Source organism: Octopus bimaculoides, chromosome 4 (genome assembly GCF_046866305.1).
Source record: "Octopus bimaculoides isolate indiv1 chromosome 4, ASM4686630v1, whole genome shotgun sequence".
Classification (NCBI taxonomy): domain Eukaryota; kingdom Metazoa; phylum Mollusca; class Cephalopoda; order Octopoda; family Octopodidae; genus Octopus; species Octopus bimaculoides.
The window spans coordinates 18,626,542-18,641,541 of record NC_142931.1 but is presented as its reverse complement, the minus strand read 5'-3'; the positions used below and the strand labels follow the sequence as shown (position 1 = coordinate 18,641,541).

Here is a 15,000-nt window from a genome sequence, read left to right as displayed (position 1 = left end):
CTGCTGGGTTCGTTCTGGCTCTCTATGCTCTGAGTTCAAATCCTGCTGAAGTCAACTTTGTCTTTCATCCTTGTGGGCTTGACAAATAAAGTATCAGTCCTCTACTAGGGCTGAGCCTTCTCTCTCAGTAACTTTCTCTCTAGAAGAAATGGCTATGTTTAGACTTGGAGACTCTGTAAGGTCTGAAAATGCCCTAGGACTCCATCAGAAGTTAGGGACTCACCAGTACTAGACTCAGACTTAACTTAGAGGAATTCTCTATTATCAGTCAATTCACAACAAAGATATAAGGTTGGGAAATTCTAAGTTACGTAACATGAGCAAACAATGTGATTGGTAGAAATTATTATAGTTGTTAAAGAAAAAAAAAAACTATCATAAAGTATAAATCCCTGAGGTTAAACCTCTTAAGGAGATGAAAATAATAAAACGATAATTATTAATTTGGAATAATTATGAGGTACTAAATGATTGGTAAAGAGATCTAACTTGCGGTTTAAATTAAGTACATATAATCACTGCAATGACAGTGCATACAACACACTTATACGTTTCATTGAAAAGTTATTCAACCGAGCAGCAGTTACCAAATATGAAGCTTCCGATAATTGACTATCAGCTTTGGAGAAGTTGGCATCACTTAATCAAATTTATCAATTTTGGTTAAATAATTACCCTAAAAATTATTAATTAAATTTTGAATAGATTTCGAAATTTTTGCCATTTAAGTTTTTTTTCTTTTAATGATATTAGTTTTTATTGTGTCGGATACACAGTTAGTTATTCAGATTAATGCTTTTAATTAGATGGCTGGGAAGCTGAAACTGAGTTACAGGAGTCAAGTTGTATAAAATATTTAGCTGCAATTGGTATAAAAGCGGAAGAGATCCTAACTGTTTTAACATCAAGATAGCTATAAAATGTGGAGATCCTTTAGAAATTGTGCAAATTGTATTCTTCATGACGAAGCAACTGATTCTGTAATTTAAGAACTAATGTATCCTGGAGTGATCTTCCATTGAACTACAGCAATTAAGATCAGGACTGAAATTTACAAGAGAAATTACAAAAGAATACATTATTGTTGGTTAAACTAGGTAGGTGATGCATATTAATGTCTGGAATTCCTTTCTTTCTACCAAAATCTACAGGAAACATTAACTTCCACTTCATCTTAGAATTTGTGAACCCCACCATCAAGGAAAAGACCCCCCCCACCCCAAAAAAAAACAACCAAACAAAAACAAAGAAACCCCGGAAAAACAAAAAAAAAAAAATTGAAAAAAGACAAAACAAATGATAGATAAACCTTATAAATGGAAATATTTTGATTTAAAGAGAAAAAGAAAAATATTTGATTAAAACAAATTTTTCTGTTTCTTTCTAATTCATATTTCTAAACAGACATGAGTTAGGGGGGTGGGGTGGGGGGCTGATAATAGTTAATATTCTAGGACTATGTGTTTGTGCATGTGTGTGTGTGTGTGTGTGAGAGAGAGAGAGAGAGAGAGAGAGAGAGAAAGAGAGAGAGAAAGAGTGATAAATATTTGTGAGAGAGATACATGGCTGCTAAGACAAAGTCAACTACTTTGACAAAAGCCTAACGTATCGCATAAGGTGTAACATGGGCAGATGGTGATTAGATACAGAACTGTTAATTAATTTCTTATGTATCCTGCCACCAAGACTCTCAACAGTTGCATAATCTGCTAGAAACAGCAGCCAAATTTCCCTGAAACAAAATACTATCACCTTGAAAAAAAAAGGGTATGTTATATAATGTAGTCCAAGGTACACCTTGTCTGAATGAATACAGGTACAGGAGTTGGAACATCCTTGGTCACAATTCTGCTTTAACAGGACTGACCTTGGCATTAGCAACATCAATCATTGATATAGAATATGGTTCTAGCTTTCCAACCATGCGATTCTGAGTTCAATGTCACTGCGTCACACAATGGGCAAGTGTCTTCTGCTGAAGTTCACAGCCAACCAAACCCTTGTGAATGGATTTGATGAATGGAAACTGAAAGAAGCCCATTGCACGTGTGTGTGTGTGTGTGTGTGTGTGTGTGTGTGCACATGCACTTTTGTCTCTTTGTTTGACATCATAGGATCAGTATGAGCGTTACAATCATACAAGCAGAGTTCCTTGTTTCCAATCTTCCGTGGAAACGACTAGTAATGAGGAAATATTACCTTGCTAGGAAACAAGTCAGGGTTGGCAACAGGAAGGGTACCCAGATGCAGAAAATGTATTTTCAATCTATTCTCTCTGAGCCATGCAAGCATGGAAAAACAGACATTAAAAATAATGATGATGATGATGATGATGATGATGAAGACAATGAAACAAGAAATTGGACGTCAATATTTTCCTCTTTTTATATTAATGATGTAGCAAAAAAGAGATAAGACACTTCAAATGGAAATGTTGGCGATGGTTAAGACAGAGTGTCATATGAAATACTTCACGGCATAGAGACTCATTCATCTCTATTGTGAGATCAAATCCTGTTGTGGCTTTTGAGTCTTGTCTTTTATCCTGCTAAACTTAATAAAATAAGTTCAGATAACATAAAACTGTGGAGGGAAGTGGAAGGGGTAGGCGGATGGGCTGGTTGATTAAGCCATCTATACATTTCACCTACAAACAAACATTAGCTTTTGTTTCAAGTCAATAGAAATCAATATTACAGTACAAATATTCAATTAATAAAATATCAAAGTCATCCAAAACACTACTAAAAAAAAAAAAAAAACAAGACAGAAAACAACAACAAAGAGAAACAATCGCACAGAAAAGTTCAATACATATCGAATTAAAAATTCCATTTTAATTCAGTTTCTATCCTAGTTAATATAATCAAATAATAAACAACAGTAACAACCGGACACTATGGAGCATTGGATAACATTTCTCACTTAATTAGCACATTAATTAATATTTTCATATTATTGAATTGATAAATCTCATGGTTCATTATTGCTGATCGAGGTGGAAAATAGCTTCTCACCTTCCCCACTGCTATCTAAACTTAAATGATAAAGCAGAATTAAAATTTAAGAAGGGAAAACAGAAAAATTAACCACAACGAAACCTAGAGAAAAGTATTTACAATTTTATTTAAATTTAACTCAAACAATATATTCCATTAAAGTTTCTATAAAATTCAGGATTTGTATTGAAAATTTAGCTAATTTTTATAAATCCAGGTTCTTTTAAGACTACAAAAAAGAGAACCCCCCCCCCCAAAAAAAAACTACTTATTTCTAATAAATCTTTTTTGTGAAAAATTTACAATACTTTTAAGGTAAACAAATGAGAATGTCTGTGTGGTCAACATGACCTATTAGAAGTAGCAGGTAAATATCTCTCAAATCATACTCTGGTGATTTTAGTTTTAAAATGTGGTAGGAGAGGAATTGAGTTGTTACGGCAAGAATATTATTGATCATAGGCCTGCTTGACCTGGGGTTAAATAACATTAGCAAAATAACAGCTCAGTAAAAAAGTCTCTGTACAATCATTCCATTTTACATCACAGCCAAATCTCTCACTAAAACAGCTGTATTTAACCTGTTGACAATAGAATGTCCAGAATAAACAGAGGGTGATAACATCTAGAACAGTCAATCTAACTGAAACCAATACATTAGACATATGTGGCACAGTGTGACATGCCAGCACTAGGAGCAAGGCAACTATTGGGGGAAAATGCACTATTTTTTTCATATCATTATTATACTTAATATTTTTTTCTTTGGATATTTTGTGCCCAGGGCAATAGCTTCAAGGTCCCTGCCCACATGAATCATTCCTAAGCTTTTGCTCAACTATTTCCTTAACATTGGTCAGATGAAAAAGAACTAAGAGGTGGGTGTTTCTTTAACACTAACAATATTCCTTTCTTTACCAACATTGATAATGACATTTCATTCACTGACTGATCAGATTTATGCTTTCACATTTCAAACATCAATTGATAAAGTAATCAGCTTCTTCTTTCTGCTAGTGTGTTGCATGTTAAATGGTAAGAGAACTCCCGTAGTTGCTTTTCATGCAGCTTCCATGAGAGGGAATTACTCTCTCCTTGAGAAAGTTAATTACAGTGTACATAGTTTTCAAAGGATGAGACTGTTAACCAAATTTAACATGACTACTATTTAGTTCAAAGCGTGCCACAACATCAAGATATGCTCCCAGCAAAGCAAGTCCATGACTGGTTTTGATTTTTCATGTAGATGTTAAATTTTCTTTGTGACTAAAGCTATTGAATAAGGTACATCACATAATATTATTAAAACCATCCCAATAGTTTGAGGTTTATTTTTCTATGTAATAAATTAATATTTACATACATAAATGGAGTTTAATGGTGCTGGGTGTACCTGGATAGGAAATGCAATTAGCAGGTGTAGCTTTTAGAGAGGAAGGCTTATAGAAGTTTAATGTGAAATCTAGAAAATGAAACACAGCATGTGTTGAAAGTAAATAGGAAGTTACAGCACATAATTTTGTATAAATTTAAAATATACATAGAAAATAGAGGACATTGTAATAACAAAGGTAAGAAAGGATTTGACAAGTTTTCTACAAACAGATGAAATACCCATGATACTTTTTATTTTTCAGAATACAACTGCTTCAAGAATTAGGGAATTTGGGAGGAAGGGAACGGTCAATTACAACAACCCCAGTACTTGGCTGGTACTTTATTTTACAGAATGTAATTCAAATTTACAACAGTTAAAGAGAACAATTATCTTCTATGGAAGCCAATGCTATCATTTTAGAGTGTGTTCTGTCTTTATAATAGCTTGATACTAACCTTGAATAATGGTTGTTCTGCAGAATAAGTAAGAGAGATCACTTATGAGAGCAACAGACAAGGAGTCTGAGGATAATCTATTATATAATTGTTTCTCACCCATACATGTCCTATGACAAAACAGGTTTATTGATGCTGGTATGTGTGTGCATATCTCTCTCTCAATACATATATATATATATATATATATCCACAAAAAAAAATTCCTTGGTTTTATGAGTTAATTTTATTATTATAAAGTCAAACAGAACATAACAATTTACAGTAATACTGACACAATCTGACAGCTCATCCATTTTTATCAATTTTATCTTCACCGAATAAAAGGAAAGAATTTTGTATCTGTCAGTAAAATCAGTTGGTTGGCTTTCCAGCTGATTATCAAAACTGCCCAAATACTGAAAATATGTTGCGTACCTCTCTAAATTTGGCTTTCAATTCCTCAGCCCAGATCGACTCCTTTGATAACCACTTCTTCACTCATAATTCACACTCAATAACATTTTATGTAACTCGCACTGTGCACTGCGTATGTAGATCAATGGAAAGTAACTAATAGATCAAGCCATCAATACTACATTAAAATACCCATGACATCAAATGCTTTCACACTTGATCTCATCTAAACAGACGATAACATTTCTTTGGTCACATTTTCAGCACTTGCAAAGTAAAAATTTTAGAAGTCCATAAATAGATCTATATATATACGTATATATATAATATATATATATATATATATATATACATACATATATATATATATATATACATATATATATATATATACTACATATATATATATATATATACATATATATATATATATATACATATATATATATATATATACATATATATATATATATATATACATATATATATATATATACATATATATATATATATATATACATACATATATATATATATATATATATATACATATATATATATACATATATATATATATATATACATACATATATATATATATATATATATATACATAAATATATATATATATATATATATACATATATATATATACATATATATATATACATATATATATATATATATATATACATATATATATATACATATATATATATACATATATATATATACATATATATATATACATATATATATATATATATATATATACATATATATATATACATATATATATATACATATATATATATACATATATATATATACATATATATATATATATATATATATATACATATATATATATATATATATATATATATATATATATATACATATATATATATATATATACATATATATATATATATATATATATACATATATATATATACATATATATATATACATATATATATATACATATATATATATACATATATATATGTATATGTATATATATATATATATATATATATATATATATATATATATATATATATATACATATATATATATACATATATATATATACATATATATATATACATATATATATATATATATATATACATATATATATATACATATATATATATACATATATATATATATATATATATATATATATATATATATATATATATATATATATATATATATATATATATATACATATATATATATATATATATATATATATATATATATACATATATATATATATATATATATATATATACATATATATATACATATATATATATATATATATATATATATATACATATATATATACATATATATATATATATATATATATATATATATACATATATATATATATATATATATATATATACATATATATATATATATATATATATATATATATACATATATATATATATATATACATATATATATATACATATATATATATATATACATATATATATATATATACATATATATATATATATACATATATATATATATATATACATATATATATATATATATACATATATATATATATATATATACATATATATATATATATATACATATATATATATATATATACATATATATATATATATATACATATATATATATATATACATATATATATATATATATATATATACATATATATATATATATATACATATATATATATACATATATATATATATATATACATATATATATATATATATACATATATATATATACATATATATATATACATATACATATATATATATACATATATATATATATATATACATATATATATATATATGTACATATATATATATATATATACATATATATATATACATATACATATATATATATACATATATATATATACATATATATATATATATACATATATATATATACATATATATATATATATATACATATATATATATATATATACATATATATATATATATATACATATATATATATATATATACATATATATATATATATATATATATACATATATATATATATATATATACATATATATATATATATATATATATACATATATATATATATATATATACATATATATATATATATATATATATATATATATATATATATATATATATATATATGTATATACACACACACACACACACGCACTTATAAGTTTTACCCTTGTTAAAGATATTTTCGAAAGTGGAAGCCGCTCTTCAAAAATATGATTTTGTGATTGTCATCCAAGTAAAACAGCTATTTTTATTGAATCTTATGACCTTTTTCTTAACACTAAAAGGTTGTGTTTAGTGTCATTTCTGAAACACTGTTTTCATTCCCATTATCTCCTTAGCTTCCAACAAGTGTGATATACCAAATAAGTATCTTCAATAATTATATTACTGTTCCTTCCAAGTTTTATGAAAATGCCTCTCAACATCAAATGTACGCTATAAAAAGGAAACAAATTTATATAACCTAAGCTACCAAGATTTATTGTATTTTACTTCAAATGAAATAAGTCAGTATGAACACAGAAGGTTTTCTTACCAATTTAAGTGTTAATAAAAGTATGTTAAGAATCTCCAACCATAAAACTTGGTCTTTAATATTCTAAAACGTTGACGAATTGAAGTTGAAATACGGCTGAAGCTTCATGTATAAAAATTGCAATATAGAAGATGAAAATCTAGAGAAGGGAAATATTACGTAGGTATGGTCAGTATCTCTTTCATGAGAATTTGGAAAACTGTTCCAGAGACAATAAATTCAAAAAGAATAAAGGTCAGTGACATTATTCAAAGAGCAAACAAAAGAAGTTTAGACACAATGGTACAGACTTAGAGTAAGGTGGACACATCATTGATGAGATTGCCAATGGTGATGAAAGGACTCTGATAACGACTGACTGATTGATTGATCAAATAATTAATCAAGCGATCAATTAGTTAATTGGTGAATTAGTTAACTAGTTGAATAATAATGATGACGATAATGACAATGATGATGATGATAATGACAATGATGATGATGATAATGGTTTCAAATAGAGATTTCTGTCAGCAATTTTAGGGGAGGAGCTAAGTTGATTACATTGACCCCAGTACTCAACTGGTACTTATTTTATTGACCCTGAAAGGGTGAAAGGCAAAGTTGAGCTCAGAATAATAATCCTTTCTGCTATAAGCACAAGGCCTGAAATTTTGGGGGAGGGACCTAGACGATTACATTGACCCTAGTGCTTGACTGGAACTTGTTTTATCAACCCTGAAAGGATGGAAGACAAAGCTGACCTAGGTGGAATTTGAACTCAGAATGTAAAGTTGGTAAAAATGCTACTAAGCATTTTGTATGGCATATTAATAATTCTGTCAGCTTGTCACCTCGAACTGAATAATAATAATAATAATAATAATAATAATAATAATAATAGTAATAATAATAGTAATAATAATCTTTTCAACTATAGGCACAAAGCCTGAAATTTGATGGGAGGGACTAAGTTGATTACATCGACCCAGTGTGTAACAAGTATTTATTTTATCGACTCTGAAAGGAGGAAAGGCAAAGTTGACCTTGGCAGCATTTGAACTCAGAATGTATAGACAGACGAAATGCTGCTAAGTATTTAGCCTGGCGCAGTAACGATTCTGCCAGCTTGCTGCCTTAATAATAATGATAGTAATGATGATGATGATGGTAATAATAACGAGCCCAGGTAACTGCTTGTCACTTGGGAGGTATTTGTTATCTGATATCAAAGAAAATAATAATAATAATAATAATTATAAAAATGAGTGAGTTAAAACCAGTATGTGTTCCTTACTGGCAAAAATGACCACCTCACCTAAAATACAACAAGCAATAATGTTTTGAATATGAACAGTATAGAGGAACAATTAGGTATATTTCGTAATCAGGCATATTTAACAGAACCTTTTATTTGGAAATAAAGTAAAGCTTGATTCTGTAGAAGTTCTAAATCTAAGAATAATGATGATAATAATAAGTTCTTATAAGGTATACTGGATACATTCTATAATCAATCCAGAACAGAGACTGTTGGCGGTTACTACAGAAAATCTCGTAATATGTAAGTATTTCAATAAATCTTGGCTTAAACCAGGGAATTACAGTTCAGCGCGAGATCACATGGAGAAAATGAAGACGAATGGAATAGAAAGTGTTTATAAGTGGTCGTCACAGTGGAAAGCATTAAACGGAATCCACTGAAGTATTTTGTAAGAGTTTGCTATGTTATTATTCAGAAACATATGACAAACTAACACCAATCATAATATATTTTAAAAAGAAAAACGCTCCTCTCCCTATGGTATGAAAATGTTAATACTTTAATCTATATGATAGCCAGATGTTTTTGCAACAGTTTGGCTAGATTTCATTTGACAAGAACAAGATCATTAAACTAAGCTAAATCTCATTTGCTAACTGGGATTGACCAACATATTTTTCTATCACCAGTACTAATAGAATCAGAAATAATTGAAAATCTTCAGAGATCTAAGTACAATGTTGAATGGCGCCTACTTGATATAGAAAGTTATCACAATATTTTCTCTCTCATTCTTCTTTTTTTTTATTTTTTAAATATATTTGTTTATTTGATTCCTTCTTCATAAAGCAATTTCTGTTCCATTAAAAATATTCTCAGTTGAATGTAATATCATGGTATCTAGCATAAAAGATGGACAAGTGACAAATGCAAGGAAACATGTGTACGTACATGTGTAAGTATGTGAGTGTGTGTGTGTATAAAAGCACACACACATATACATATTAATATGTAAATATGTGAGTGCATGCTGTGCTCACACAGGTATATGTGTGTTTATATGTGTGTGTGTGCATACACACACACACATACAGGTAGGTTTAAATTTACACTTGCAACTTTAGACTTGCTCCATTACTCTAACAAAGATAAAATAGCAATTGAAAAAAATTGCCGGATGAGTGAATTCAAAGTTTGCATTAGAACCACTAAACATATTTGCTGCAAACTTCCATTTCTTTCAAGTCACAGGCTTTAATCATGCATATTTACTTTATTAAATATTTCAAACATATAGTAATAAAGAGAAAAAGCCATTTCTAAAATATCAATTTTACCCATTTAACTTAACGTTACTGGGAGTAAACATGAAAGCAACAAATATAAAACAATAAAACATACATAAAAGTAAATAGTAGAAAAAATAAAATTAAAATAAACAATAAAAAATACATAAAAATAACTGCTGTAGCAAATACAAACTTAGTACAAAAGGAAATTGGAAATTATAGTTACTGTTAAAAACAAAAATAAAAATTTTTCATATTTCATATTGCTAATACAATACATACTGAATATTGTTCTTATTTTGTCTTCAATATGTAAATGGAGTTCTAAAAACTCTGTGGAAATTGTTTATTAACATGTTTCTTAAATATATGTAAGACATACTCCACTAAAGAACATTTCATCTATACAAGTAGCTGTTTCTGTATATAAAGACTAAGAGAAAAAAAAATAAAGAAAGAATTTTTTTTATCAATCTTGGACTACTTAATGGACTTTTGCTCTGGGTGAGGCACTGGGTGGAGGTAGACAGAGATTGAAAGAGATTCCATCAACTATCTTGTTAATACAACGGTTTGTCTTTGGAATTACATAATTAAAAATCTTAAGAAAACGTCAAGTAATTTTCCAGTTTCTTATCTGACTTTTTGGTTTGTTGAATATTCCATTAAAATATCAATTTACTTGTGGTCACAGACTTTGAATCAAGGCATGGCAAGACCTTCATAAACATGTGCTTGACAAAAATTTCTGAAACATTTGTTAAGCTTCAAAGAAAATCAAACTACCAAACTGTAAATGTGAAGGAAATATAGCTGTGAAGGAACATGATTGCATAATTTTTAAAGGAAACAAACCTTTAAATTATCTTGGAGTTGGAAGGTTAAAAGAAAAAAAAAAAATCATTTTCTATAAATTCAAATTTATAACCACGCAAAATAATTAAGGTTCCTGCCATTTTTGTTTAATCTCAGGTAAGCATTGATTAAACAGTCTTTTGATCAAAAAAATCCAACCATGGCCATCCAGTTTTTTTTTTATATCTAGGACTACACTATCCAATGTGTTGTACCATTTTCAGGATTTTGAGGAGATTTAGTTGCCATATCCAGCAGGTTGAGCTTCTTACCTTCCATACAAGGATTCTTGTGTGCATGTTAGGAGAAGTGATCTGACTGAATACGTAAACAAGACACGTTCACATTTTAATAGTTAATATATCTAATTTTGGCCAACTTTAATCAACCATCATAATGAATATTTAAAGGGAAAAAAATTGATTTTCTAATTTTGTTTTTTAACAACATAGTAATCATTATAAAGTTAAGTTTTCTGGAATAACTCGAAGAATTTTTGAAAGCTTCAAGCAACATTTCAAGAATAGTGAGCTTTCTACTTGAGTAGAGTGATTAATATCATTTCAAGAATTCATTTAAATCTGAATAGTTTAGTTTTAGTGGGTGAATTTTAAATTATCCTATATATAAATAAAAACCTAAAAAAAAAAACCCCACACTGAGGGCAAAATTCATATGCTACCTCACAAAAAGAGGCAAATAGTAAAGGATTGAGACTATTTACAAAAGCCAAATTTACAATATGAGGTTTTAAAAAAGTAGTAAATAAATGTAATACAAATAGAAAAATAATAAAAATAATAAGTGAATATTTACTAATACCACCTTATATAGTGAGGTAGTAGTCAGTAAACTGTGTAAAGAAGACTTTACTTGTCTATTGGAATAACAAATGATGAATAAAATTGAATAAAATATCACCAAGAAAAATTTATGCGTATTTCCCTCCGGTTGCCCATTGATATTCAATCATACATATAACTGGATAAGTTTAAGGAGATAGAACACTCACTCATACACACACAAAAAAAAAAAAAATTATCTCTAAACATAATGTTATACTGAATACAATGCATCTGCATAACCTAACTCTCTGTTTATTCTTCATATTATATTACTGTGGGAATCAATCTTCCAATTCACAGAATTAGAAACAAACATTTTACAATATATAGTTAATGAATTTAACTGCTTACGTAAATTATATATATGTAAAATGATGATGATGATGATGATGATGAGGATGATATATTTATAATTCTGTATCATACACCTCCTCTCTCTCACACACACACACACACACACACACATATAGACATGCACAATATCCCTGCTTTGCGTGGTCACAACAAAAGATTGAATGTTATACAGTATACACTGCACAGATATTATTCCCTTATAAATATATGCATGTGTGTGTGTGTGTGTGTGTGCGTGTGTAGGGAAGGGAAAGAGAGAGAGAGTGATCTTTATTTGTAAGTTATGAGAATACAAACAAGGAAGAGAAAATCACCTAATATTGAGAAAAGAACAATTAGTAAGCCTTAACAAATAAGGGAGTGAAATAGGAACAAGGAGGGCAAATGTTTATGCTTGTTATCCCTGAGTAGTGGCCTGATTAATTAGAAACAATGAAAAATCTATACGCAAACATACACACTATACAGACATGCATATACATACATATTTGTGAGAAGTGATGTTTTTCTAAGAATGATTTCTTATGAGCACTTAAATTTAAAAATTCATCATTGTGGATTATATTTTCTGTTTGTTTATTTATTGTATGGATATATGTTTAATTGGAGATATATATTGGAATATACAATTTCAAGAGAGAAATATTTCTAATTTAAAAAGCAACAATAATGAGAAATCATGTTAAATTAAAATATGACAGTATATCATAAGAGACAGTGGGAAAGATAGACAAGACACTGTGATATGTAGTTTTCTGAGAATATCTTATCTCAACAGATAATTTATTCATAAGTAAACACCAGATACAAAATTTGTGTTCTCCATTTGATGTGAGGTAGGAAATGTAAACTCATATGAACATCAAACTGGTCCAATTTAAAGATGACTAGAATAACATATTAATGACATGTCAGTAAAAATTCTAATAGAGGTTGTGCATATATGTAGGTGAAAATAGAGATAGAGACAAGGAACACTGAGTTCTGAGTTTGATTAGTGTTTCTATTATAAATGAGAATGGTATTATGAAAAATAAATAAATAAATGAAAATAAAAAAAATAAAAGTATTGAGTTAAGTTTGAGTAATTCAGCAGAATTACTTAAAACTTAATCTGACATTTTTAGCTATTTTATAATTCTATAAGCAAAAAGTTAAAAAGAAATCACTTGGACAAACTTGATTATTTGTTTGAAATACTTAACTAAATTTATGCAAATATTTAGGAGTATTTTACACTTTAAAACTGTAATATTCGGAAAAGTTTTGGATTTAATAAAACTGTTTTGATTTCAAAGTTCTTACTGGTTTAATCCAAGAGAATAATAACCTCTTCCTTGAAAATACATGAATATTCTTTTTGGGTTCTTCACAAAGAGAACTAACGACAATTGATAACCACAAGAAAGAAGGTTTATTTATATATATATATATATATATATATATATATATATATATATATATATATACAGTGTATCATCAGGACCCATGAACTGGCTCAGATCTGTAAAGGGTCTCCACTATCAAAATATACACCCTACATAATTGTGTACTAATTCCACATTTGAATTATGGTCTTCCTAGATCTATACTGGGCACATTCCATATATATATATACATACATATATATATATATATATATATATATATATATATATATATGGCAACAAGCGTTTATAACTTGAGCATCTAAAAGAGAATATACACGTGGGAACACGTATGCGCATATAAAGGTTTGACTTGTGTTTGTATGCGTGATTACAGAGAAATTTTGGGAAATTAAAGAAATAATACAAAATGAGAGAGAATGAGAGAGAGGGTGAGAGATAGAAGAAGAAAGACAGAGTAAGGGAACAGAGACAGTAAGCATTATAGACACTATCTAGTAGTCAAAATGCAAGTTTTGACTGCTAGCAGTCAACACAAACTACTACTGCTGCTGCCGCCATTTCTTGAGTGTGTTAGTAGGAGAGATGATGGGCAGAACAGCAGTGAGTGTGGAGGGGGAGAACTACACTTACACACAGACACACACTCACGTACGCTTACACAGATAAACAGTCACCTAACTGGGGGAAGGAATGGAGAAGGCAGAGGAGTGAGAGAATCAAAGAGAAAGAAGAGTGGAGGGAAGCCAGAGTGGGGGAGGCTGCTGACTGCACATGAAGAGCAAACACAACACTACTTGATTATTCTTCTTCAGTAGCACATAATAACATTACCTGTGAAAGGTAAAAACAGGTGAGAGGAGAAAAACAAAAAACAATGTTGGGTCCAAAGAAGAAGAAGAAAAAGGTGGAAACTATATTCCGTACCGATATTATTTATTGGTGATGATAAGTATTAAAATAAAGGTGGAAAGAAAAGTGTGAAAAAATATTTGTTTTTATCTATTTTTCACTAGTTTACAACTATCCACCCACACAGACATTCCAAATCAGTCAACTTTTGGATTACAAGACATCATCACTGCATTGGCAAGAATGGATATTACACTTGTCAAAGGTAAGTCTTTGGTGCTAAACATAACTACAAGTAGATATATATATATATACATACATACTCAT

General features: G+C 28.4%; 2 protein-coding genes across 51 annotated transcripts in view; one reads left to right on the top strand and one right to left on the bottom strand.

Moving 5' to 3' along the window:
* LOC106881370 (kinesin-like protein KIF13A) overlaps positions 1-15,000 on the bottom strand; it is a 692,738-nt gene that overhangs the window by 297,042 nt on the left and 380,696 nt on the right. The gene's annotated exons all lie outside the window — the stretch shown is intronic.
* LOC106874696 (uncharacterized) overlaps positions 14,174-15,000 on the top strand; it is a 21,663-nt gene continuing 20,836 nt past the window's right edge. Inside the window, exon 1 of the mRNA XM_014922505.3 lies at positions 14,174-14,938. The gene's annotated coding sequence lies outside the window, so the exon portion shown is untranslated. The remainder of the gene's footprint in view (positions 14,939-15,000) is intronic.